Genomic DNA, 26,088 nt, shown 5'->3' with positions numbered 1-26,088 from the left:
CGGGGGGAGAATGCCAAGCAGCTCACTCAGGGAACTCAGCCCACACCCGGAGCCTGAGCCTGGGGCGGGTGAGGCACGCTGACCAGGGAGCTGGGGTCCTGGCCTGGGTGGTCAGTGGTCAGGGCGTCCGAGCAGAGCCAGGAGAGGACACCGCCCGTCTCCCTGCTCCACCCCTCACCTCCGCTGCGCGGCCCCGCCCCATCACCTACAATAAGGCCGCTCCCTTAGAATGTCTCCAGGCTCACTGCACCCTGACAGCTGAAGCTCAGCTGGCGCGCGCGCGCGCGCGCGCGTGTGTGTGTGTATAGGGTTGTGCATGCATGCATGTGAGAGTATATGTGTGTGTCTGTGTGTAAGTAGATGTGTGTGTATAGATAATTGAATGCTTGTGTATGTGTGGGTATATATTTGCATGTGCACATGGAGGTGAGTGTATTTTTCTGTATGTGTGCAGGTACGCATGTGCACATGGAGGTGAGTGTATTTTTCTGTATGTGTGCAGGTATGCATGTGCACGTTTGTGTACTTGTACACATATGTGAGTCTGTGCACCACACGTTTGTGTGCATGTGCCTAGACCCGAGAGGGCATGATTGCACATGTGTAGTGTGTGTGCATTTGCACGTTTATACACATGTATATGTGTGTGCATATAAGCATGTGTCGGTGTATTCAAATGTGTGAGTGGGTGCACACGTCTGCTGCACACCTGTTTGCGTGTGTATGTGTATATATATGAGAGCACATATGCGTGTGTTTGTGTGTGTGTACATATGTGAGGATTTGCACATATAGTGCATTTGTTTGTGTACATGCACGTGAGCGTTTTTACATATGCGTGTGTGTGTGCACGTACATATGTGAGCACTTGCACATATGCATTTGTGTGTGTGTGCATGTGTGTGAGTGCACATATCATGCGTTTGTGTGGGTGTGTACATGCATGTGACTATGTGTGTGCACGTCTCAGAGAAGGAAGGAAGGGCTGCCTCACCTGGGAGGCACATCCCTATAGTTACCTTGGAGGCGAGCCCCCACCGAGCACCTTCCCTAACGAAGCCTCACCCTGGCACTGTCCCCAGGGCCTCTCTCCTGGCACCATCCCCGCCCAGGGCGGGTCCTTGGAGCAGCACGCCTGCCTTCTGGGCTGGCTTCTGCAGCCATGCTCTCACCTCTCCTTTCTGCTGCCCTAGATCTCGGGGGCCTGGAGCCCCTGGCGCCCCCGTCCTGGAGCCGGGACCTCCTTGGGTCACCATTGCACAGACCCTGGCTGGCAGCAGTCATCTCACCAGCCCAGCTGGGCTGTGAGGGCCCTGTTGAGAGAGGCAGCATCATGATTCTTGCCCCACCCCCCTCCCCACTCCACCCATGGGGAAAACCCTTCAAAAACAGAGACTCACCTGCCTGGCTGCAGACTCAGGCAAAGCTGGATGCAGGGCCTTTCTCCAGGCACTGCCTCGTTTGTGTTCCATGTGGCTCCAAATGGAGCAGATCCTTTGGTCAGAGGAGAGTCATCCATGCCTCCTCCCCCCGCCCCCAGCGAGGGAGTGGCCACACGCACTCCCCGTCTGGCCCTTCCAGGATGCGAGTCCTGCCTTCCTGGATGGGACCCTGCGTGGGACCCCAGCTCCCCAGGCCAAGCCTCAGACCTGAATCCACAGTGAGGCCCAGCCCAGACCCAGAAATTTCCTGGGGAACCAACACCCAGCCCCGGAGCATGTCTGTGGTGGGTTCATTTCACTGCCTGGAGTATTTTCAAGGCCCCTCCGTATGGCCTGCGTGGGTCCTTCCTCCCTTCATGTGGCTCAGTATGCTTCCATCATCTGGATCCACCACATTCCCCAACCCCTGGATGGACACGTGGGCTGTTTCACCTTCTGGCAGCAGTGAACCTGTGTGTGCAGTTCAGTTCAGTTCAGTTCAGTCTCACAGTCGTGTCTGACTCTTTGCGCCCCCGTGGACTGCAGCACACCAGGCTTCCCTGTCCGTCACCAACTCCCAGAGCTTACTCAGACTCATGTCCATGGGGTCAGTGATGACATCCAACCATCTCATATTCTCTGTCATCCCCTTCTCCTCCTGCCCTCAATCTTTCCCAGCATCAGGGTCTTTTCCAATGAGTTGGCTCTTCGCATCAAGTGGCCAAAGTATTTGAGTTTCAGCTTCAGCATCAGTCCTTTCAATGAATATTCAGGACTGATTTCCTTTAGGATGGACTGGTTGGATCTTCATGAAGACCAAGGGACTCTCAAGGGCCTTCTCCAACACCACAGTTCAAAAGCATCAATTCTTCAGCACTCACCTCTCTTTAATACTCCAACACTAACCCACTCCAGTATTCTTGCCTGGAGAATCCCATAGACAGAGAAGCCTGGTAGGCTGCAGTCCATGAGGTCACAAAGAGTCGGACACGACTGAGCGACTTCACTTTCACTTTCTCACATCCATACATGACCACTGGAAAAACTATAGCTTTGACTAGATGGAGCTTTGTTAGCAAAGTGATGTCTCTGCTTTTTAATTTGCTATCTAGGTTGGTCATAACTTTCCTTCCAAGGAGCAAGCATCTTTTAATTTCATGGCTGCAGTCACCATCTGCAGTGATTTTGGAGCCCAAGAAAATAAAGTTTCTCACTATTTCCATTGTTTCCCCATCTATTTTCCATGAAGTGATGGGGCCAGATTCCATGATCCTAGTTTTCTGAATGGTGAGCTTTAAGGCAACTTTTTCCCTCTCCTCTTTTACTTTCATCAATAGGCTCTTTAGTTCTTATTCACTTTCTGCCATAAGGGTGGTCTTATCTGCATATCTGAGGTTCTTGATATTTCTCCCGGCAATCTTGACTCCAGCTTGTGCTTCCTCCAGCCCAGGGTTTCTCATGATGTACTCTGCATATAAGTTAAATAAGCAGGGTGACAACATACAGCCATGATGTACTCCTTTTCCTATTTGGAACCAGTCTGTTGTTCCATGTCCAGTTTTAACTGTTGCTTCTTGACCTGCATACAGATTTCTCAGGAGGCAGGTCAGGTGGTCTGGTATTCCCATCTCTTGAAGAATTTTCCGCAGTTTGTTGTGATCCACAGAGTCAAAGGCTTTGGCATAGCCAATAAAGCAGAAGTAGATATTCTTCTGGAACTCTTGCTTTTTTGATGCAGGTTTATGTTTTGCTATCGATACAAGTCACAAGGAACACACGTGTCCAGGGGCCTCGGGAACAGCACCGCCCTCTTAGAGACCCGCCCACTCTGCCGCCGTCAGCTTCAAAGCTGCCGCGCATGGCAGCTGATCTGCAGTTTCCCGCCCGCAGCACCTCCAAGGACCCCACACCAGCGAGCCCCCCAGGGAGGCAGCGGGGTTGTGCTCGATCTCTGTGGTGTCCGACCCGCAGGTGAAGCAGATGAATTTCCCGCCGCCCTCCCTTCTCCTTTCTGTGCCCTGGCCGCAGGCTTGAGGGGGAACGCGGTTAAGGCAGGCTCATCACAGAGCGCCGCTCATTCCAGGGCATCGCACAGGAGGCTGGGGCAGGCCCTCCATCATCGCCGTGACAGATGGAGCGGACCTAATTTCCTTCCCTGTGTTCTAACAAAGCGCCAGGCTCCATGCCATCTCTCTTATTTGTCAAGGGGAAGAACAATGGGCCGCGAGTCGCCCGCCTCGTGTGGGATCCGGTCTACTTTGTCAGCTTCTGCAGCAGCCTTGTTTTTGTTACCCACGCAGGCACCCCAATAAAATATTCATGCGGTGTCACCTCCCTGGCTCGCGGCAGACTCCGGCGGCGCTGCGTGGAGCAGAAAGGGGGGCCTGCAAGATACATAAACACCGCATGGGCACGACATAAATAAGACACCACTGAGACACAGGCAACCAAGACCAGAATTCAGTCTTCACGCCGCTTAAAGGCGCAAGCCACGTAGAGCACCGTCTTTCATCGCCACGGGCGGGGGCCTGTTCTAGACGTTACCGTTTGCAATTACCATGATGTTTGGAGTCCCATGGTGTGTCCCCAGCCCGCTCAAGGACTGGGGTCACAGGAAAGGCAGGCTGCACGTCAGCCGTGTTACTGAATAAGACGTCGATCGGCTCCAGGAGGCTGGAGGAGGGGCCGCTCCTGCTTGTTTCAGGCCCGTGCTGTGTGCCTGGGACCCCAACCTCCAGCACCAGGCACACCGAGCTGCTTCCTCCTACACGGAGACCTAGAGTGGCTACAAGGCCACTGGCTGGCAGCTCTGGCGGGCTCTCTCCCTGGGGCCCTCCCTGACTCCTCCCTCTCTGTGCCCTCCGCACTGGCAGCCACCCCCCACCCCCAGGCAAAGTCCAGGGCTGGCCCAGGTCAGGAGGGAGCGTCTGCACTGAGGCTTCTATTCCCCCATCCTTCTCTTGCGGGTGGACCTCACAAACCCATCTCTGCTCTCATCGCCTCCGAGCCTGGACTCCTCCCCAGCAAGCTTTGCAAGCAAGACTTTTTAACTAAACGAAGCTGGCATGTGAGAGCTGTCCACTTGGTACTCGTGGCTCCGAGGATATTCTCTACACAGGCGCCTGGGAGAACAGAGCACCACACGGTCATTCACCAGGGAGCTCCTGAGCACTCGGCTCTGGGAAGGCACTGAGCTTGCCATCTCAGGCACCTAACAACAAATCATATACCATCCCAGTCACAGAGGGGCTTGTGGTCCAATGGGAGGGGGTTCACTGTGGCTGGGACATAATGGAAAAGGTGAAAACATGAAGGAAAGAGGCATAAACTCCAAACAAAGGAGAAAGAAAGCAGCTGTGTGGGGGATATTTCAACTGGGTTGTGAGGGATGAATAGGAGTTTGTTAGGTAAAGGCCAAAGCATCTTCAAAGGCTCAGAGGCACAGAGCAGGACAGGAAGTTCAGTGCTTTGAAGTGGTGGCTGGGAAGCTGCAGGCAGATGTGTCTGGAGAGGAGCTGCATGAGAGATAAGGTTTGAGAGATGGACAGAGTCTGGATAATTAGGGGCTTTTCAAATGATGGAAAATCAGCTAACTTGTCTAAACAGGATGTGCCATAGTCATGCCAATGTTTTGGAAAGGTCAGTTTGGTTGAGAGCTCGGGCTTCTCCAGGGCAATGCACCAACAGTGGGCCACTAGAGACCTTAGAGAGGGGTCTCCCTGATCAGTTCTCTCGGGCCCTGTCCCAGACTCTTCACCTCTGGGAACATGTAAACCCACCATGGTCGTTTGGCCAATGTGCTCCTCCAGGCCCCACGCTGGGCCGAGGGTCTGGACTGCATGGAGACCCTGCAGGCAGCCCCACCCCCCCATGAATCCCTCTGCCCCCTGAGCTGTGATCAGAGTGCAGGGGCTCTGCGTGACTCCTACCTGGCTGAGGGTGCCCGGGGGAGACCGCTGACGCCTTTTCCCCCTCCTTGCGTCCTTCTCTCTAGCCCTCCTGCCTCTGTGTCTGGATTTCCTCAGGGGCACAGAAGAGAAAAGTGACTTGTGCCGGGTTAAACCAGACCTTCAAGTCTCAAGGTGAACGATCCGGGTGCTCAAAGCCGCCCCCTCTCTCTGCCCGCCTCTCTCCCGTCTCCTCTTTGCACACGCCCGTGCTTCTCCCAGGAGAGAGCTGGGCTCCTCCAAGCTGGACGGCAGGACAGCAAGCAGAGCTGAGCTGTCACTTTACCTTCCTGCAGCCAGAGCGGACAGACAACCCTCTCTGAGGTCCAGTTTGGAAAAACCCTGGAGAAGATCTCAGGTTTGTCTGATCTGCGTCATGGGCCCCCCACCTGGGCTCAGGGTTTTGGGACTGAGGTGCTGGAAGGTCCTCTCTGGACAGTTGACAGAGAAGAGAGTCAGTCTCTGAGGGCGTTTGTGTGTACGCGTGTCTGTGTATGTGCACACATGCATATGCATGTACGTGGATGTGTATACCTGTGTCTGCGTATATGTGTCTCTGTGTATATATGTGTACACGTGTGTCTGTGTCTCTGTATGTGTATGCCTGTTTCTATGTATGTATGCTTGTGTATATGTATGTATGTGTTTATATGTGTATGTCTGTGTCTATGTGTGTATTTATCTGTATGCATGTGTATATGTATGTGTATATGTGCTGTTTGTGTGTGCAAGGGACAAAGACCTGGTCATCCTCATGGGGAACCAGGCATCCAAATGTCTGTATCTCATGTTAATTTCATTCATCCACCTTCGAGTGTGATTGCTGCTGCTGCTGCTAAGTTACTTCAGTCGTGTCTGACTCTGTGCGACCCCATAGACGGCAGCCCACCAGGCTCCTCCGTCCCTGGGATTCTCCAGGCAAGAACACTGGAGTGGGTTGCCATTTCCTTCTCCAATGCATGAAAGTGAAAAGTGAAAGTGAAGTTGCTCAGTTGTGTCCAACTCTTCGCGACCCCCATGGACTGCAGCCCACCAGGCTCCTCTGTCCCTGGGATCTTCCAGGTAAGAGTACTGGAGTGGGGTGTCATTGCCTTCTCTGTCGAGTGTGATTACATGCAGCTAAAACAGGGCACTGGGGACTTTGGACAAGAGTTGGACTCCGGGCAGAAGGTCAGGAGAGCTGGGTCCTGCCAGATCGTGGATCAGAGCCTGGATTCTTACTTGAGAAGTGTGCAGACTCCCGGGGCCCTGGAGTACCTGACACCTCTGGGGTCTTACAGGAAGTTCACAGACTTTCTCCAGCCCACTCTGGTCATACTGGTCTTGTCATAAAGTTAATGAGAACAGGGAGAGGATGAAAAGAACTTTGATTTATTTTATTTTATTTTTTTCCAGTTTGTAAAATCATGCCCTCTGAGAGCACATAGCCTCCGGGCTTGAGCACAAAATTTAAAAACATTCAATTAAAAAATTCTCAGCAGGCTTTCCTGGGGCTGGGTGAACAGAGCTGCCCCAGAGGCAGCCCCATTGGGGCTGGGGGAAACCAGGGCTGGTGAGGCTGTGGTCCTGCCCATCTGCACGGGGGCCATGGGGCTGGAGGCACAAGTGCTCAGGTGCCAGAGCTGCGATGCTCAGCCGGGCAAGGCGGCTGACTTGGGTCAGAGCTGATTGGAGGCATGCGGATGGTCAGGCTCCACAGCTAGAGGTTTGTAAGCAGACGGGCAGACGAAGTTTGCTGTGAGTCGTGTGAAGGTCTGGGTATGGCTCCTCCTCCAGGAAGGCCTCTTGGCAGCTTCCTCTGTCTTGTCCGCTTTCCTGGCACTGGCCTGGGTCAGGAACAGCACCCAGGTGGCCTTGGTTTCAGTCCCGATGAGCATGTCTGCCCAGAGACAAAGCTCTGCTGCTCCGCAGAGGAGTTCTTGGTTCTTGATCCTCATTTGAGTTCTCCTTGACGGCTGGTTTCCTTCATTCTGGTGACGTCCTTGCTGTGGTTGAAATAGGCCCCAACCCAAATTCAAACATCCAGTCCTGAACCCAGAACCTCCAAATGTAGCCTCATTAGGGTACAGCGTCCTTGCGGATGTCAGTGGAGGTGAGGTCAGCAGGTGGGCCCCAAACCAGTGTGACCAGTGTCTTCTGAAAAGAGGGAATTCAGACGTGGAGACAAGTGCCCGGGGAAGAAGCCATGGGCAGAGGCTACAACGCCAGTGGAGATTCGAGAGGCGCTTCTACCAGCCGGGGAGCACCAGAGACGGCCAGCCACCCACCCAAAGCTTGGGTTGGGGCCCAGAGCTGGTTCTCCTCCTGGCCTCAGAAGGCACCAGTCCTGACAACACCTTGATCTCAGGCCTCCAGTACAGTGAGAGTCGATTCAGGTGGTTGAAGCCACCCAGTCTAGTGCTCCGTTAGGCCAGACCCAGGAAACAAATGCAGCCCTGTCCTCATCAAAAGAGCAGGCCACTCCCATGCACCAGGAGATTTCCAGCAGAAAAGACATTAATCACATCCTGCAGAGGACACAGAGGCCCACAGGTGCCGAGAACCCCAGGCTCTTCTGTCCTTCACTATCTCCTGGGGTTTGCTTGGATTCATTTTCACTGAGTCGGTGATGTTATCTAACCATCTTATCCTCTGTCTCCGTCTTCTCCTTTTGCCTTCAGTCTTTCCCAGAAACAGGGTTTTTTCCAATGAGTTGGCTCTTCACATCAGGTGGCCAGAGAATTGGAGCTTCAGCTTCAGCATCAGTTCTTCCAGTGAATATTCAGGGTTGATTTTCTTTAGAATTGACTGGTTTGATCCCCTTGCAGTCCAAGGGGCTCTCACGAGTCTTCTCCAACACCACAATTCAAAAGTATCCATTCATCGGCACTCAGCCTTCTTTCTGGTCCAACTCTCACATCCATACGTGACTACTGGGAAAACCATAGCTTCGACTAGAGGGACCTTTGTTGGCAAAGTGATGTCTCTGCTTTTTAATATGCTGTCTAGTCCTTGGAAGTTCCTGGTTCCAGAAAGTTGACTCCACAGTCCTTCTCGTGGACACCAGGATGATCTTCCCACCTGGACGTGACTCTGTCCTGCTGCGAACCCTTTGGAAGCTCTCAGGACAATCTGGTGGCATGCCAGCTCCTGAGCCTGGGACTCATACTCTCAGGATCCAGCCCCCTCTTTCTCTTCCACCTCCTTCTGTGTTCCACGTCTGGCCCTGTTAGAGTGCAGGAAGACCTTCTCCTAAACTCACGACAAATCCTGCAGGAGAGAGGGAGTTGGTGGTCAAGCCGGCAGCTTTATTTCGGCTACAGCAGCTGGAGGGTGTGCTTGAGTTTTAGTCAGAATCAAGATCCCTATTCCTTTGCTCTTGACTTGATTCACCCTCTCAGAGCCATAGGCCTGATGCTGATGCCATCATAAGGAAAGAGAAGTGCCGGGGTCCAGCCCCGGTGGATCCAGGGTGATTCGAAGGTGGGGACGGAGTCGGCGTCTTTGGAAAAATGCATATTTAATCACAGATATAGAGAGATTGGAAATGGATAGTGCAGTAGGAAGATTAGTGGAGAAAAAGAGGCTGAATAACTTGGGTTACGTGGAATAGCATCCATGCTCCAGATGGGAATTCAGCCAGAAAAACAGGAGCAAGAAAGAAGCGACATGGGGGAATCAGTCTTTCCGGAAACTGATCCGATTTCTTTATTTTTGAGTTTGCTTATTTACCTTTTGTTACACATAGGGATGAATACAGAGTCACGCGGGGGTCAGCAGTCCTGACCTTTATCAAAATCAGGTGCTTCACATAAATGTATAAAAAAAAAGGTCCTAGGGATATTACATCATCTTCTGGCCATGAGTGAGACCTGCTGACATTTTATGATCCTTTCTTTCTGATAACCAAAAAACTTATTTTTTCCAAGTGTGTTTTTTCTTAAACCAGGCACCACCCTCCAAATAAAGTTGCATTCCTATAGGGTGAGGGTGTAGTTAGTTACAATCAAGAAAGGAATTTATTTAACCCAAGGTTAACATGATTAGTCTTAAAGGTTAATACTTATTTCTCCTATATGCTTAAAGGTTAATACTTATTTCTCCTATATGTTAGTTATATTCATTATAAGGATAGGGAATATGGAGATTTAGCAGCAAACATCAGCCCAACAAATGAAAATCCTTTCACCAATGCTCCCCTTAAGATCTATTTAGTCTTAAGATAGTGATAAAGTTACATTTTTACATAGCAAGGACACAGTGATTTATAACAAAGTACAGTGATCTATTACAAAAGAGAAAATCCATTAACTCAAAAAGTCTAGTATTGCTAACCTTAAAAACTACTGTATTTCCTTTTCTATAGTCCAAATACATTGATTAATATATTCCCAGGTGCCTAAGGATATGGAGGCCTGGCGGCAATCATTGACTCAACAAGAAGAAAAAGCCCTATGCTAATTAAGACTCTCAAAATACTCCAAAACTCTCTGTGCTGTTTATGGTTGAGAGGTAGTAAACAATCATGTGGCAGGAGTATGGATAATCCTGTCACACAAGCTAGTCTGTCAGCAGAGAGGTTTGACCTGAGACATCCTTGTCCCACCCAGGGGAGGGAATTAGCAGCAATTATTGACACAACAAATGAAAAACCCTTCACCAATATAATTCCTAACCAACCCATTATACTAATAATTTCTAATTCCCCAAAAGAATTTGCCTTTAGTAAGTCTAAAACATCTCATGCCTCTCAGGTTGGGAGGCTGTAAACAATCACATGTGGCTGGACGAACCTATATAGGTGGGCTAGATAACCTTCAGAGGAGTCCGTAAGCTGAAACACTCTTGTCACGCCCAGGAATTTTTATTGCCTTGGAGCTGCACGTTTACTCCTTCTCCGAGAGAAACGGTTATGGGGGAGAGCCCCCCGTAAAGTCAGAGGTGTAGGTGAGAGCATAAAACAGACTCTGGTTTTGGGGTTAGATGCTCGGGAACAGGGGGTTTCCTGAGGCTTGATCATGCCTTTGCGTATGCCAAGCCTCCTTCCTCATGACCTTTGCCATGGGCGGAGTTCCTCACTCTGGCCCCCGGCAGAGAAGAGACAGAGGACCCAGGTTTGTAACACCTGAGCCTCACCTGAAGGTGGGGGAAAAGTTGCTCCAGCAGCTCCTGGACACACAAGGATAAAGAAAAAAGGTCCCCTGATGTTGACTCAGCGTCTTATTTTCTTGGTCCTTTGGGCTAATTTTGGTCAACCTTGGAGTGCGTGTCCTTTCATCTGGGGAGACCACAGTCTCCTCGGGGGTTTTGCTCATGCTCTCAGGGGTCTCTCCCCTAACATCTCGCTCTGTCAAGAACCCTCTCAATGTCCCTGGAAGGACATGCAATTTCTGCATCCAGAAGGCTTTGGTGGACCAGAATCCCATTTTGATTGAAGTGTGTCTCTTCCTCTGAGGTTTACAGCCCATTCTGCTTGCCTTCGTTCTATTGATGAGTTACAAGCTTAAATTCATCCGTGCAAGTTAGCAGCAGTTACGCAGTGGCTCAGACTTCCCTAGTGGCTCAGCAGTAAAGAACTTGCCTGCCATGCAGGAGACACGAGTTCTATCCCTGGGTTGGGAAGATCCCCTTGAGAAGGAAATGGCAACCCACTCCAGTATTCTTGCCTGGAAAATCCCATGGCCTGAGAAGCCTGGTGGGCTATAGTCCATGGAGTCACAAAAAAGTGGGATAAGACTCAGTGACCAGATAGCAGTAGCTCAAATGTCATAAATAATAGAGTGTCAATGACTTAAAAATGTGCCCAAGTAGAACACTGTCTCCCACTGCTCAAGACTGAGGAGAAAATTCAAGCACAAATATGAAATAGGCTTTTAACGTTAAGCCCAGACTTTGCATGTTCAAATACACACGGAAAATGAATGACTGAACCCTTTCACCTTCTAGTTCTCATCTTGCTGAGAGCACTCTCATGCCGTGTTCCAGCAGTTCGCCTTCCTCATACGCCAAGCCTGCCCTGACTCTCCCTGCAAACACGGGCTCCCCAGGACCGTTTGATCAGAGCTAATCCCAGCCAGATGACACCACCCTTATGGCAGAAAGTGAAGAGGAACTAAAGTGTCTCTTGATGAAGGTGAGAGAGGAGAGTGAAAAAGCTCAACATTCAAAAAACTAAGATCATGGCATCCAGTCTCATCACTTCCTCGCAAACAGATGGGGGAAAGTGGAAACAGTGACAGACTTTATTTTCTTGGGCTCCAAAATCACTGTGGAAGGTGACTGCAGCCATGAAAAGAAGCTCGCTCCTTGGAAGAAAAGCTATGGCAAACCTAGACAGCATATTAAAAAGCAGAGATATTATTTTGCAAACAAAGGTCAAGCTACAGTTTTTCCAGTAGTTGTGTAAGGATGTGAGAGTTGGACCATAAAGAGGTCTGAGTGCAGAACTGATGCTTTCGAATTGTGGTGTTGGAGAAGATTCTTGAGAGTTTCTTTGACACCAAGGAGATCCAACCAGTCCATCCTAAAGGAAATCAACCCTGAATATTCATTGGAAGGACTGATGCTGAAGCTGAAGCTCTAACACTTTGGCTGTCTGATGTGAAGTGCTGACTCATTAGAAAAGACCCTGATGCTGGGAAAGATTGAAGGCAGGAGGAGAAGGGGAGACAGAGGATGAGATGTTTGGATGGTATCACCAACTTCATGGACATGAGTTTGAGCAAGCTCTGGGAGTTGGTGATGGACAGGGAGGCCTGGCATGCTGCAGTCCATGGGGTCACCAAGAGTTGGACACGACCGAGAGATTGAACAACAACCCCAGCCACCAGTCCCAAGCTTTCATTTTCAAGCATACAGCACTAGCCCCACACTCACAGAGTTGATAAACCTCTACATAGGTCGCCAGTCTCTAGGGAAGTTTTCTCTGGAAAGTGGTGATCCTAGAACCGGGTGTTTGGGACAGCTGAGGGCCAGGCTATTGTGGCTAAGTGGTCAGTGTCAAATGAGAGCTGGAGGTACACAGGGGACACACAGAGAGAATGATTCTGCCCTCAGCCTGGTCAGACGCCACCCAGTGGGTCCTGTTATCTGGGGCCCATGGCCCTGGAATAATCTTCCTGCAGGAAGGTAATGTGGACTGAAAAACAAAAATGCACCACCTACAAGTGGAAAATTATTATCCAGCAGAACTTCTGAGGATGCAAGCTTGTGACACAGCCTCTCAGACCACTCTGAGGATCTGCTGTGAACGAGTGAGGGAGGGGCTGGGATATATGGGGGGATTTTACAGCAAAAACCAGGTAGCTAAAGGCAAAAGTTTACTGCTGGGGACTGCCCTGGCAGTCCAGTGGTTAAGACTCTGTGCCCTCAAAGCAGAGGGCACAGGTTTGATTCCTGATCAGGGAAGTAAGATCTCACATGCTGCAATGCACAGCCTTAAAAAGGTTAGGTCCAGTTCAGTTCAGTTCAGTTCCCCAGTCGTGTCCGACTCTTTGCGACCCCATGAATCACAGCACGGCAGGCCTCCCTGTCCATCACCAACTACCAGAGTTCACTCAGACTCAAGTCCATCGAGTCAGTGATGCCATCCAGCCTTCTCATCCTCTGTTGTCCCCTTCTCCTCCCGCCCCCAATCCCTCCCAGCATCAGGGTCTTTTCCAATGAGTCAACTCTTTGCATAAGGTGGCCAAAGTACTGGAGTTTCAGCTTTAGCATCATTTCTTCCAAAGAAATCCCAGGGCTGATCTCCTTCAGAATGGACTGGTTGGATCTCCTTGCAGTCCAAGGGACTCTCAAGAGTCTTCTCCAACAGCACAGTTCAAAAGCATCAATTCTTCGGTGCTCAGCCTTCTTCACAGTCCGACTCTCACATCCATACATGACCACAGGAAAAACCATAGTCTTGACTAGACGGATCTTTGTTGGCAAACTAATGTCTCTACTCTTCAATATGCTATCTAGGTTGGTCATCACTTTCCTTCCAAGGAGCAAGCATCTTTTAATTTCATGGCTGTAGTCACCATCTGCAGTGATTTTGGAGCCCTCAAAATAAAGTCTGACACTGTTTCCACTGTTTCCCCATCTATTTCCCATGAAATGATGAGACCAGATGCCATGATCTTCTTTTTCTGAATATTGAGCTTTAAGCCAACCTTTTCACTCTCCTCTTTCACTTTCATCAAGAGGCTTTTTAGTTCCTCTTCACTTTCTGCCATAAGGGTGGTGTCATCTGCATATCTGAGGTTATTGATATTTCTCCCGGCAATCTTGATTCCAGTTTGTGCTTCTTCCAGTCCAGCATTTCTCATGATGTACTCTGCATATAAGTTAAATAAGCAGGGTGACAATATACAGCCTTGACCTACTCCTTTTCCTATTTGGAACCAGTCTGTTGTTCCATGTCCAGTTCTAACTGTTGCTTCCTGACCTGCATATAGGTTTCTCAAGAGGCAGGTCAGGTGGTCTGGTATTCCCTTCTCTTTCAGAATTTTCCAGTTTCTTGTGATCCACACAGTCAAAGGCTTTGGCATAGTCAATAAAGCAGAAGTAGATGTTTTTCTGGAACTCTCTTGGTTTTTCTGTGATCTAGTGGATGCTGGCAATTTGATCTCTGGTTCCTCTGCCTTTTTTAAAACCAGCTTGAACATCTGGAAGTTCATGGTTCACGTATTGCTGAAGCCTGGCTTGGAGAATTTTGAGCAGTACTTTACTAGCGTGTGAGATGAGTACAATTGTGCGGTAGTTTGAGCATTCTTTGGCATTGCCTTTCTTTGGGATTGGAATGAAAACTGACCTTTTCCATTAAAAGACACAGACATGGCAAGTTAAGGAATTTAGTGCTTTTCTACGTATGGGAAGATGCAAGAGTCTGGGCTCCTTGAAGTCACTCCTTTGAAGGGGCCAGCATGATTCACTTTCCCATAGGGGCAGAGGGCAATGGGAGCCCCCTCAGGGCTCCTCCACAGCGGCTGGGTGGTTGCAGCATCTTGGTGGCTGCAGCGTCTTTTGTTTGCTGATATGACAGGTGACACTTTTCACGCATATATGGGGTTCTCCAGGCAGGTACACTGGCGTGGGTAGCTTTTCCCTTCTCCAGGGGATCTTCCCGACCCAGGGATCAAACCTCGGTCTCCTGTCTTGCAGGTGGATTCTGAGCTACCAGGATCCTTACCCTCTGAGTCACCAGGGAAGCCCAGTTATGACTGTGAGTCACTAGCTCGTAGGGGAGGGGGCGGAACTCAGTCAGGTAAAACCCTGCATCGTGCCCTCCTGAGTCACCGCTTGCGTCCTGAGTTGTCTCTTCTTGTCCCACTCAGTTAAAACACACACTTGCCGTTCCCATTGAGCTCATGTCCCAGGCACCTGCTCTCCGTACTCTTCCTAGGAACAGGCTTGGCTGCTGGGACCCACCCAGCCTTGGCAGCTGCCTTTTGCTTGGAAATTGCCGGGGCCTCTGACACCATCCACCCTGTGCGGGCCTCCACCCGCGAGTCTCCATCACCAGATTTCTGAGGGGACCCGGCCTCCGATGCCACCGGAGCCAAGGCTCCCTGGAGCCTGCAGACTGATGTGGGGCAGCGAGCTCTTCTGAACGCTGTCTGTCCTCCGATCTGAGCAGCCAGGGGCTCGAGCAAATGAGCCTCTCAGAGGACAGCAGAACCCTTTCTGGCTGCCACACCTTGCTGCTGCAATGAGAGATGCTCCCATCGGCCCCCGCCCGGGGCCTGGAGTCCCGAGCTGCCATGTGTCTGACCCGCAGGCAGCGTTCCTTTGTCCTTCTCTTGCAGGAGCCACACTGAGGGGTCAGGAACCTTTCTTGCTCTGCACTTGCTTTTGATCTGGGGGCTCAGAATTTGTTCTCTTTGCCTCCTCAAGAGTCTACTGTTCGGTTCTCCAATGACAGATGTGCATTCCAGAGCTGGGAGTCTGGGCAGAGCATCCAGCGTCTCTATAAGGCTTGCTATCCTTCCTCTGGCTGGGCTGGGAGCCACATGTGCCCCAAGACTGGTCTTTGCCTCTTTGGGAGGGGACTTCTGGGGTTCTGCCTACCCCCACGCTCCCTGTGCCTGCGTACCTGGATCACGCCACACCTGCAGCCCATGAATGGAGCAACTGTGTCACCTGAACGCCCTCCACCCCCTCCCCCCGCCAGTGTGAGCTAACACATTGCTTGCCACACTTGTTCCCACATCTGAAAGTGGTTCTCCTGAGCCCTGGATTGAGAGGCTTAGTTTCATGGCTATTGTTCTCTGGATGGTGGTGGGGGGTGGCATTCCTCAGGTCTGCCCTCCAAGCTTCCTCCTCTTATTCTCTGTTGATTTCTTGCATCAGAGAAAGGATATCAGTCCTACTTGCACCAAAATGCTCCCTCTTTTCTGTTTAATCTCTATGAGACATGAATGTGATATATCTGCTCCATACTGTCAGGCTTTCCTTTTAGGTGGGGTCCCTCTCTTTCTTTAGAACCTGACACTCACTCCACTCAGTGCAAAATTTCCTCTGCTCACCTGGACACCCTGGCAGTTCCTTGATTTGGTCCTGAACCTCTTCCTGGTTCCAAGGCATCTGATCTGTAAATCTAAAGTTTCCTGTTGGGGAGTTCGGACCAGTGGTAAGTTACATCCCTAACACAACAGTCTCTGGCCCACCGTTCCTCTTAATCCCACTCATGGACGCACCTGCCAGGCTTTCACAATCACAATCCAGAGCCTCCCTGACACACAGCTCTCTGGGTGTGCTGAGAAACCATCCAGCCTCTCTTTGGCTGCAGATATTTTCAAAAACAAGATGAAGAGGGGTGGGATTTGGGCAGGTACCTTGGGTCCCTTCATGCCTGTCCTTCCAGCCTGGACTCCAGCCTCACTTATGCCTTTGAACTGTGGTGTTGGAGAAGACTATTGAGAGTCCCTTGGACTGTAAGGAGATCCAACCAGTCCATCCTAAAGGAAATCAACCCTGAATATTCATTGGAAGGACTGATGCTGAAGCTGAAGCTCCAATACTTTGGCCACTTGATGCAAAGAACTGACTCATTGGAAAAGGCCCTGATGCTGAGGAAGATTGGGGGCAGGAGGAGAAGGGGACGACAGAGGATGAGATGGCTGGATGGCATCACCGACTCTATGGACATGAGTTTGAGTAAACTCCGGGAGTTGGTGATGGACAGGGAGGCCTGGCATGCTGCAGTCCATGGGGTCACAAAGGGTTGGACACGACTGGGTGACTGAACTGACTGACCCAACACTGCATGGCCACCATTGTGTCCACCATTGTGTCTCCAGGTCTAGAAGGGCAGGTCCATCTGAGATGCGTCTCTGAGGACCTCACTCTGCCCTTCTCACTCATCTAATCTCTAATGCAGAAGATCCGGCCACACAGGCTGTGGAGATGCCGTGTCTATGCAGGTGAGGGTGAGTCCTCGAGGGTAGGAGATGGAGGCATACCACGGCCAGTGTGGTGGAGAGGCCCCAGTACTGCAGTGTCCAGTCCCCTCTCTCCTCTCCAGCACACTAGACTCATGGTCGACCCCTAGCTCCTTTGGTTTCTCAATGCCAGTCTAGTTATCAAGGTCCATGACCAAGGTTTCCTGAAAAATGTACAGAGTGTATGGGTTTGGGGGGTATACATAATTGAGCATCTTTCTGCTGATAAAACCTAAGCCAACTGAGGGATAATCCAGGGGTGCTTTTTCTAGAGTCTTACCAGTGTGGGGAGAGCCTGCCATGGTGAGCAGACCACAGGCCAGAGAGGAGGACAGAGGCCTGTCACCAGGAGGATCTAGAGGGTGAGTGGGCTGGCCCCACAGAGCACAGCTTTGCACCTGGACCCTGCCCTTGGGAGCGTGTCTGATGGGGAGTCCAGACACCTGCACCCCACCCACTGGACAGGTCCTCATCCCGGCAGAGAGGGCTGGGAGGCAGGCTCCCGAGGGATACTGGTGGATGCTTCCCATGGAAATGTAAAGGTTCCCCACAAGCAGATTCCACCGTGGGGCCCAAGGAACCCTCAAGTGCGTCTGAAGCTCTGAGCCACCCTTCTTCCCACCAAGATCCCCTGGTTCCAGAAGGGGGCACAGTCATCACTCCCTTGGACACCTTCTCATTCTATCTCCTCCATCCCTGACCATCATCTCTGGTCAACAATCCCTCCTGCCAGGGCTTTCTTCCAATGAAGAGCCAGAGAGAGAAGACGTCTGCACCATTTGGTGAGTGTGTTTGGCTGAGACAATGGTTTGGGTCCAGTTTTGAGGAGTTAAAGTGTCTGCTTCAAATGTGGGAGACCTGGGTTCGATCCCTGGGTCGGGAAGATCCTCTGGAGAAGGAAATGGCAATTCACTCCAGTATTCTTGCCTGGAGAATCCCATGGATGGAGAAGCCTAGTAGGTTAGAGTCCACGGGGTTGCAGAGTCAGACACGACTGAGCGACTTCACCTTCATGGAGAATTAGGGCAGTTTTATCCAGGGCTCCCTCATGAAGAGGTGGAGGTAGGTAGGCCAGCCTGGTGGGAGGCTAGGAGGGGCTTTTTGGTGAATCTGCCCCCCTTCAGCATCAGGTTAAGAGAAAACCAAAGTGTGTGTTCTGCCTTCCCCAATGGGGTGATGTACCCTTGATGTACCAAATGCCAAAGTATTTTCAACAGGGAGTCTGTGTTGTCTCTGACATACCAATGGGATGGCCATCCATTCTTTAAATAAAATTAAAGTCGCTTAGTCACGTCCGACTCTTTGCGACCCCATGGACTGTAGCCTACCAGGCTCCTCTGTCCGTGAGATTCTCCAGGCAAGAATACTGGAGTGGGTTGCCATTTCCTTCTCCAGAGGATCCTCCTGACCCAGGGATCGAACCTGGGTCTCCTGCATTGGAGGCAGATGTAATTGAAGGAATAACAAAAACAGCGAGATCCACAAAGATGATGATGGTGGTGATGACAACAATAATAGGATAGTGATACTGGTGATGGTGGTGATGGTGGTGGTGATGGTGGTGGTGGTGGTGGTGATGGTGGTGATGTTTTGATGGTGGTGGTGGTGATGGTGATGGTGGTGATGTTTTGATGGTGATGGTGGTGATGGTGATGGTGGTGGTGGTGGTGGTGGTGGTGATGGTGATGGTGGTGGTGGTGGTGGTGGTGATGATGGTGGTGGTGGTGATGTTTTGATGGTGGTGGTGATGGTGATGGTGGTGATGGTGGTGGTGGTGGTGGTGGTGATGGTGGTGGTGATGGCGATGGTGGTGGTGATGATGGTAGTGATGGTGGTGATGATGGTGGTGATGGTGGTGGTGGTGATGATGGTGATGGTGATGGTGGTGGTGGTGGTGGTGATGGTGGTGATGTTTTGATGGTGATGGTGGTGATGGTGATGGTGGTGGTGGTGGTGGTGGTGGTGGTGATGGTGGTGATGGTGATGGTGGTGGTGATGATGGTAGTGATGGTGGTGGTGGTGATGGTGATGGTGGTGGTGGTGATGATGGTGGTGATGGTGGTGGTGGTGATGATGGTGGTGATGGTGGTGGTGGTGGTGATGGTGATGATGGTGGTGATGGTGGTGGTGGTGATGGTGATGGTGGGGATGGTGGTGATGGTGGTGGTGATGGCGATGGTGGTGGTGATGATGGTAGTGATGGTGGTGGTGGTGATGCTGATGGTGGTGATGGTGGTGATGGTGGTGGTGGTGGTGATGGTGATGGTGGTGGTGGTGGTGGTGGTGATGATGGTGGTGGTGGTGATGTTTTGATGGTGGTGGTGATGGTGATGGTGGTGATGGTGGTGGTGGTGGTGGTGGTGATGGTGGTGGTGATGGCGATGGTGGTGGTGATGATGGTAGTGATGGTGGTGATGATGGTGGTGATGGTGGTGGTGGTGATGATGGTGGTGATGGTGGTGGTGGTGGTGGTGGTGATGGTGATGGTGGGGATGGTGGTGATGATGGTGGTGATGCTGATGGTGGTGGTGGTGATGGTGGTGGTGATGGCGATGGTGGTGGTGATGGCGATGGTGGTGGTGATGGTGATGGTGATGATGGTGGTGATGGTGGTGGTGGTGGTGATGGTGATGATGGTGGTGATGGTGGTGGTGGTGGTGATGTTTTGATGGTGGTGATGGTGGTGATGGTGATGATGGTGGTGATGGTGGTGGTGGTGGTGATGTTTTGATGGTGGTGATGGTGGTGATGGTGATGCTGATGGTGGTGATGGTGGTGGTGATGGTGGTGGTGATGGTGGTGGTGATGGTGGTGGTGATGGTGGTGGTGATGGTGGTGGTGGTGGTGGTGATTATGGTGATGGTGATGACGATGATGGTGGTGGTGATGATGACTGCATTGTATGCTCACCATATACCAAGCACTAGGCTCACTCAGCTCTGTTGTCCTGAAGACTCAGGGCTCACACAGAAAGGGGCACCAGGCAGTGGTCAGGGATAAGCAGCAGCAGGGCTAGCACTGAAGTCTTGTCCATGCAGCCCTAATGCAGGGCTCTTCACATCACACCCCCAAGGATGAGGATTTTTGAGACAGGCTGTCAGGATTCCTCCCCAGTTTGCATCCAGAAGTCCCCTGCTTGCCTTTTTGTGAATCACTTGTGAATAACCAGCGGGGTGCCTTGCTACAAACTCTCTGGCACCTTGGGCTCTTCCCAGGGCTGTAGGTGCTGCCTCCCAAGGTGCTACAAACAAACAATTATCACAGCCTTAGCACATACTGCACTCAAAATTGCTTGTCAGACTTGGGAATTTCACTTCTCTCCTTTGCAAGATCATTTCAGTATGCACTGCAATTGGGTTCTGCTTTGGTTTGTAGCATCACTGAGATGTAATTAGGTTAGCAATGATTGCTGAAAACATTTGTCATTGAGACTTTTGAAAGAAGCACTGCAGTTAGGGGAAATAAAAAGGTTGAAATGCGTATCATAGATTTGCAGTCAGAGCTGGCCAAGGGCTGAGTGTTGAGCTGCAGGCCTGGGGGGCAGACATTCTCCATGTCCAGGCTCTCCAGGACCCATCACTTGGGGAGAGCACTCAGCTTCTTCTTGGGGACAGGGCTTGAGTTCATCAGGGAGCCTGACCTGGAGATGCAGGGCTGAGTGGAAGGTGTGGGCTGGAAGAAAGGATGTTGGCTTTTAGGGCACAAATCTCACCTGTCTTGCTAGCTAAATGTGTGAACTTTGACCTTGGACCTTGGCTTCATCTCATAAAATGAGGAAATGGAACACAACCCCTGGGTTATTGAGAGCATTTGAAGAGATGGGGATCTAAGAGTTTTGGCTGTTCTGAAATGACGATCCCCTTGTCGGGGTGAGCTCAGACTCTCTCCAGGTCAGGACCTCCCCAGAGCCTTGGTCCTCACTCAGACCATGCTCAGGTTAACCCCACAGCTGGCACCCCAAAGAGGGGTTAGTGAGGCTCCAGCAACCCAGTGTCTCTGAAAGATGCTAGGGGGCTGACACAAGAAGAGAAAAATCACCATTTCCCCCTAAAGATTCATCTACTCATTAATAGCTACATTTCATATTCAGAAAACCTAAGCTCGCATCTTGGCTCATTACTTTCTTATTGGTTTGAACTCCATGAAATTGTTATTTGTATAGGTCCAAAAATAGATGAATATTGGCAGTTTCAGACAGTTCAAGTTAATAGCCCTCTGGTTTTAGCCAAATCAGCCAGCTTTTCAATGGTCCAATGTCTGTTCAGCAGACATTCCCGAGAACCACAGCAGATGGTTGTGTAAACCAGCCCCAAGGGTGGGCTCCGTGCCTGCCTTGAGATGGGTGCACACTTGTTGAATCTGAGCCCTCGTGATCACACGTGAGGCCATGTGCTGAGCGGACCAGAGTGGAAGGAGTTTCCTTCCGTGGGAAAGAATACCTAGAAATTGTCAACAAGCCAACATCACCCTTTTGATTGAAAATTGAAAAAAAGAAAAAAGGCAAAGAACATGGTTTTCCAACTTGGCAGGTGGTTTTCCTTCTCTCACAGGACAGTGCACCTGAACAGGTACAAGACCATGGCCTGCAGTGGAGAAGAGGCTGGCTCTTACTGGTCTCTGGTCCGGATGGTGCAGGGTGAAACTACTTCCATTTCGAAAGACAAAGAAAGATACCTTGTGGGGGTGGGTTTTCCCCTGGCTGGCCTCCACCTGCGGGTAAAGAAATCTCCTGGCGTCCATGACCCCTGGCAGAGCAGACCGGAGTGGATGCTTGCCTCAGGTTCACCTAGCATGAGTGGTCAGATCGTGGGCTCCCGTTAAATTGGACATCAGTGAAATCTCCTGGGCCCCCAACACCAGAGCTTCTGAAAAGAGAGAAGGCCCCACATCACGTGGGAGGTAAGCTTTAGCTGCTGTTTCCAGACAAGCTTAATACTTTATGTCCATTGCTGCTTAGGGTCAGCTTTTCCAAACCGGCCCTTTGTTCCAGCTGTTTGAGGTCAAGTTTGATCCCATCTGTCGCCCGACCATGCGCCTTCACCCTTTCCCTGGCATGTTGGATCAGAATGCAATATGTGAGCCATGGACTTTTCATCCATTTAACTCTCTGTCCGTGTGAAAATATTCAGTAAGCACAATTTCAGACATTATCAAGAACTCTCCACCGCAGATTTGGGCTCTGCTTACCTCTCTGTGCCTTTGGATGAGATTGCGTTACTGGGTTGAATTCGCCCAGTTGCCCACTTTCCACATCTGTACAGAGGAAATGTTGGTGGTTCTAGTGGTTGGTATTACCTGTCCCACAGTTAGAACATTCCAGGATTTAACGAAGAGTCAAGCGTCACTTTATCTCCCCCCGTTTATGACGATACTCAAACATGCCTCAGTGTTCCATAAACATAAAGGTCCATCATTATTAAACGCACTTTAATTATAGCAACAATTGCCTGCTTATTACACTGTGATTGCACAGAAGCCACCATCACACCTCCCCTGGTGTGTCTCAGAATCCGCTATCTGACTGCATGGCTGTTGGGTTCTATTTGAATTCAGCTTTCCAAGGAAGCCGGTCTTCCTGAGTCTCGTCTACCCTCTGGGTGAAGACTGACTGTTTCACAAACCGTCAGGGGACCAGGCACCTGTGAGCATCTTTGGATGAGGGGATGCCTTCGAGCCGCGGCCTGGACCACTTCTGTCTGCAGATGTGACTTCCATTCCTCCCCTCCGAAGCACCTGGGCTTCCTGCTGCTCCTGGCTGATGCTGCCCACTGAGCCACCTGCCCCTCCCGTGTCTGAGCAGAAAATGACGTGACGTCCAGCACAGAGGTGCTCCCTTCAGATGAAATAATGCCAAAGCCGGGTTTCCGAGCCCCGCTCTACAGGACACAGCACCATCTGCACCTGCCCTCAGCACCGAGTCTGGCTTGACTGTCACGTGTTGTCATGTCTGCGGAATGTGAGGTTGGCGGGGCCGGACATGCACGCCCCACAGGAGGGCGCACAGCATGCAGGACCTACCGTCTTCCACGTGCAGGAAGGCGGGACGGCTTTTCCCAGAAAGAGGGGGCAGAGCCAGGAGCGGGGCTGGAGCATGGTGGAGCCCACGACAGTGAGAGGGCATCCAGGTGTCTGAGCCGGACTGCAGGGGAAGGTGGTGAGGCGGCCACGCTGGCAGAGAGTGGGTGCTGGGCCCGGAGCCCAAACATGTCTCCCCGTCCATCACCGAGTGTGGGGTCTTCACCTGAAGCTAGCACCTGTCATTTCAGAAACTCCAAGGTTCCTTTAACCTCTCAGCTCTCTTGACCCACCCGCAGGAGAACACCCCTCCTCAGCCTCCCTGGGGGGGAATCCAGAGTGTTGTCAGCTGCAGGCCCTGTGGCTGACTGACCTGGGCAGGGCTGTGGATGTTTGAGCTGCACAGGGCGTCTTCCTGCAACTCCAAGCAGAGTGGCCCCCTGGCTGGAGCAGGGCCCGTGGGACCAGGGGCTCGGACCAAGCCACAGCTCTCCGGCGGGTCCCCGTTCTGTCTTTCCTGTGCCCTCCACCACAGCCTCTCTCTCACCATCCTTGGTTGTGAACACAGATGCCGCACACTCCTGGCGGCCTGTCCTGGACTCTGCTGGCCCCTCCTCCCAGCTTCATGGCCCTGCAGCCTTGGTCCCAACCCTTCTAAGTGGCTGTGATCACACTTCCTGGCCCATAAGCCCCTCAAACTGCCTGCAGAAATGAAGCTGCATCTTTACTGGACTAATCATTCCATCTCACTCCTGCCGTTGGAAGGGTAGAGGGAAGGCTGTCAGAGAGCTTGGACGGAGTCCTGGCTGGAACCTCGGCGAGACCCAGCATCTGTGGGCATGAGAGCCCTCCTCTGTCTTCCGTGGTGACCAGCAACACCTTTGATGTCAACTGGCGCAGCTGTGGGCGTCCCTGAGCCAGTGTGTGAAAGCTCCTTGTGTGAAGAGCTGACAGCAGCTGATTTCCCATCCCCACTTGAGCCCACAAGCTGCCGTCTCCCATGTGAGATGTCTCGTCCTTGTCCCACGGTCCTGGAGTCCAGCCCCAGGCCTACAGTCTCCTCTCCACGAGGAGTGGGTTGTTGTCCCTAGCAATGCTGTTGGCGTGCCCTGAGGGTGGGTGTGCCCTGGTCTTTGTGGAGCTGCCCCCCACACAGGCTGGTGGGGTGTCCCCATAGCCCCCAGCGAGCAGCACTGCCTGGGACAGCCTAGTGTGGACGGAGAGAGTGCAGGCCCTCAGGCTACAGGCAGGGGTTAAATCCAGCAAGCCCACCGTGAGCCATGAGGCTGTGAGGTCACTGAGCCTCAATGCCCCTCAGCAGGAAACAGACAAACCTGGAGGAGGGTTGCCACTGCAGCCTGGTGGGATTCTGGATGCGTCCGCGTAGACCCTGTGCATTCTAGGCATCGCTGGCTGAGAACGTCCATCCCCACCTGGGGAATCTGTTTCCTGGATAGGATATCCACCTGCATTCACCCAGGATGGGCAGGCCAGGTGCTCTGGGCTGTCACCCCCTGGCACCCTCTCCCAGCCCCAGGCAGGAACGATCCCATCCTCCACCTGCCCTCCCAGAACCCTGGGTGTGTCTGAGCTCACCCCTGATGTGCTTCCCTGGAATGTCAGAACCAGAGCTGGAGCTGTGTTTATGGGACGCTGCTATCGACACACGTGACTCATGGGACCCATAAGTCAGTGGCTTCAGCCTGAGCCTGTTCCTGCGTTGTTAAGTGGGAACCGAAGCCTGGGGGGTGTGGGCCGAAGTGGCACAGCCAGGGGCTGATGGGAATGGCCCTGGACTCAGGGACTACGTGAGTTCAGACCCAAGAGTCTCAGCTCCTGGGCCCACCCAAGCACAGTGTGTCCCAGAGCAGCCACCCACTGGTGGCCCTCATCAGCTCCAGGACCCCTCGCTCCACAGCCAAACACCCCAGGACTGACCTCTGCCCACAGTAAGCCAACATTAGCCTCAGGGACCCCTGGTACTCTGCAGCCAGTGACCCTGTGACCTAGTCATATTCTTCAGTAGCCAGGCGCCTCTGCACAAGGCAGGGCTTGGCAACCAACTGGACCGGGGGTCAGCTGCGTCTACCGCGGGCCCCACAGTAGTCAGCCCACATGACAGAAGGACCCACACAGCCCACCTAGAGGGCACCTCCAAGGCCCTCAAGTGACCATAGGCGAGTGTGTCTGCTACGTAAAGCCGCTTCTCTGAGACTGAGAGATCTAACCAGCTGACCAAATACATAGAAATGAAAATGGTGAACTAGGCAAAAGGCAACAACAGAGGAATAAACGCAGGAACAAGGTAAAACTCGAGAAGAGAACCGAGCGGAGACAAGCAATCTGCCTGATCGCGTGTTCAAGGTCATGATTGTAGAGATGCTCACAGAGCTCAAAGAACGGAGAATGCAGCAAGAAGGCTGATAAAGAGTTAGAATAGAGAGAGAAGAATCAAACAGAGCTGAAGAATCCAACATAAAATAAATGAAATAAAAATACCCTAGGGGGAGTCAGCAGTCGGTCAGATGATACAGAGAAATGAGTTGGGGGCCTGAGAGACAGAGCTGTGGAGATAGCTTCAGAAGAACAGACAAAGAAATTTATAAAATGAGGACACTTTCAGCAACTTCTGAAATGACATCAAGTTGCACAGACATTCACAAAACAGGTGTCCCAGAAGGAGAAGAGAGAGAGAGAGACAGGGGCAGAGAACACATGTGAAGATGCCAAGGTGAAAACTTCCCTAACCTGGGAAAGGAAACAGACATCCAGGTCTAGGAAGGACAGAGTCCACACCGGCTGAGCCCAAAGAGGCCAATATCAGGACACAGTATAATTAAAATGGCAAAAATCAAAGACAAAGAGGAAATATGGAAACCAAGCAGTTACACCCAGGGCTGTGCCCATAAAGCCACGGACTGACTTCTCAGCAGAAACTCTGCAAGTTATCAAGGGGTGGCACACTCTATCTGAAGTGGTGAAAGGAGAATCCTACACCAAGAACACTCTGTCCAGCAAGGCGCACGTTCATAGTCGAAGCAGAAATCAAAAGCTTTGCGGAGAAGCAAAGGCTAAGAGCTGTTGCACTCCAGTTTTACAGAAAATGTTAAAAGAGCTTCTCTCAGAAGAAAGGAAGAGGCCACAATTAGAGAGATGAAACGCACAAAAGGACAGATCTCATTGGTAAAGGCAAGCATCACAGTAAAGGTAGCAGGTACGTTACCTATGAAACTAGTAGAAAGGCTAAGAGACGAAGTAGTGAAATTGGCCATAGCAGCAACAAGGAGTTAGGGAGACAGAAAA

The sequence above is a fragment of the Capricornis sumatraensis genome, chromosome 4, assembly GCF_032405125.1.
Source record: "Capricornis sumatraensis isolate serow.1 chromosome 4, serow.2, whole genome shotgun sequence".
In the NCBI taxonomy this organism is placed as follows: Eukaryota; Metazoa; Chordata; class Mammalia; order Artiodactyla; family Bovidae; genus Capricornis; species Capricornis sumatraensis.
Note: the sequence above shows the minus strand (reverse complement) of the source record.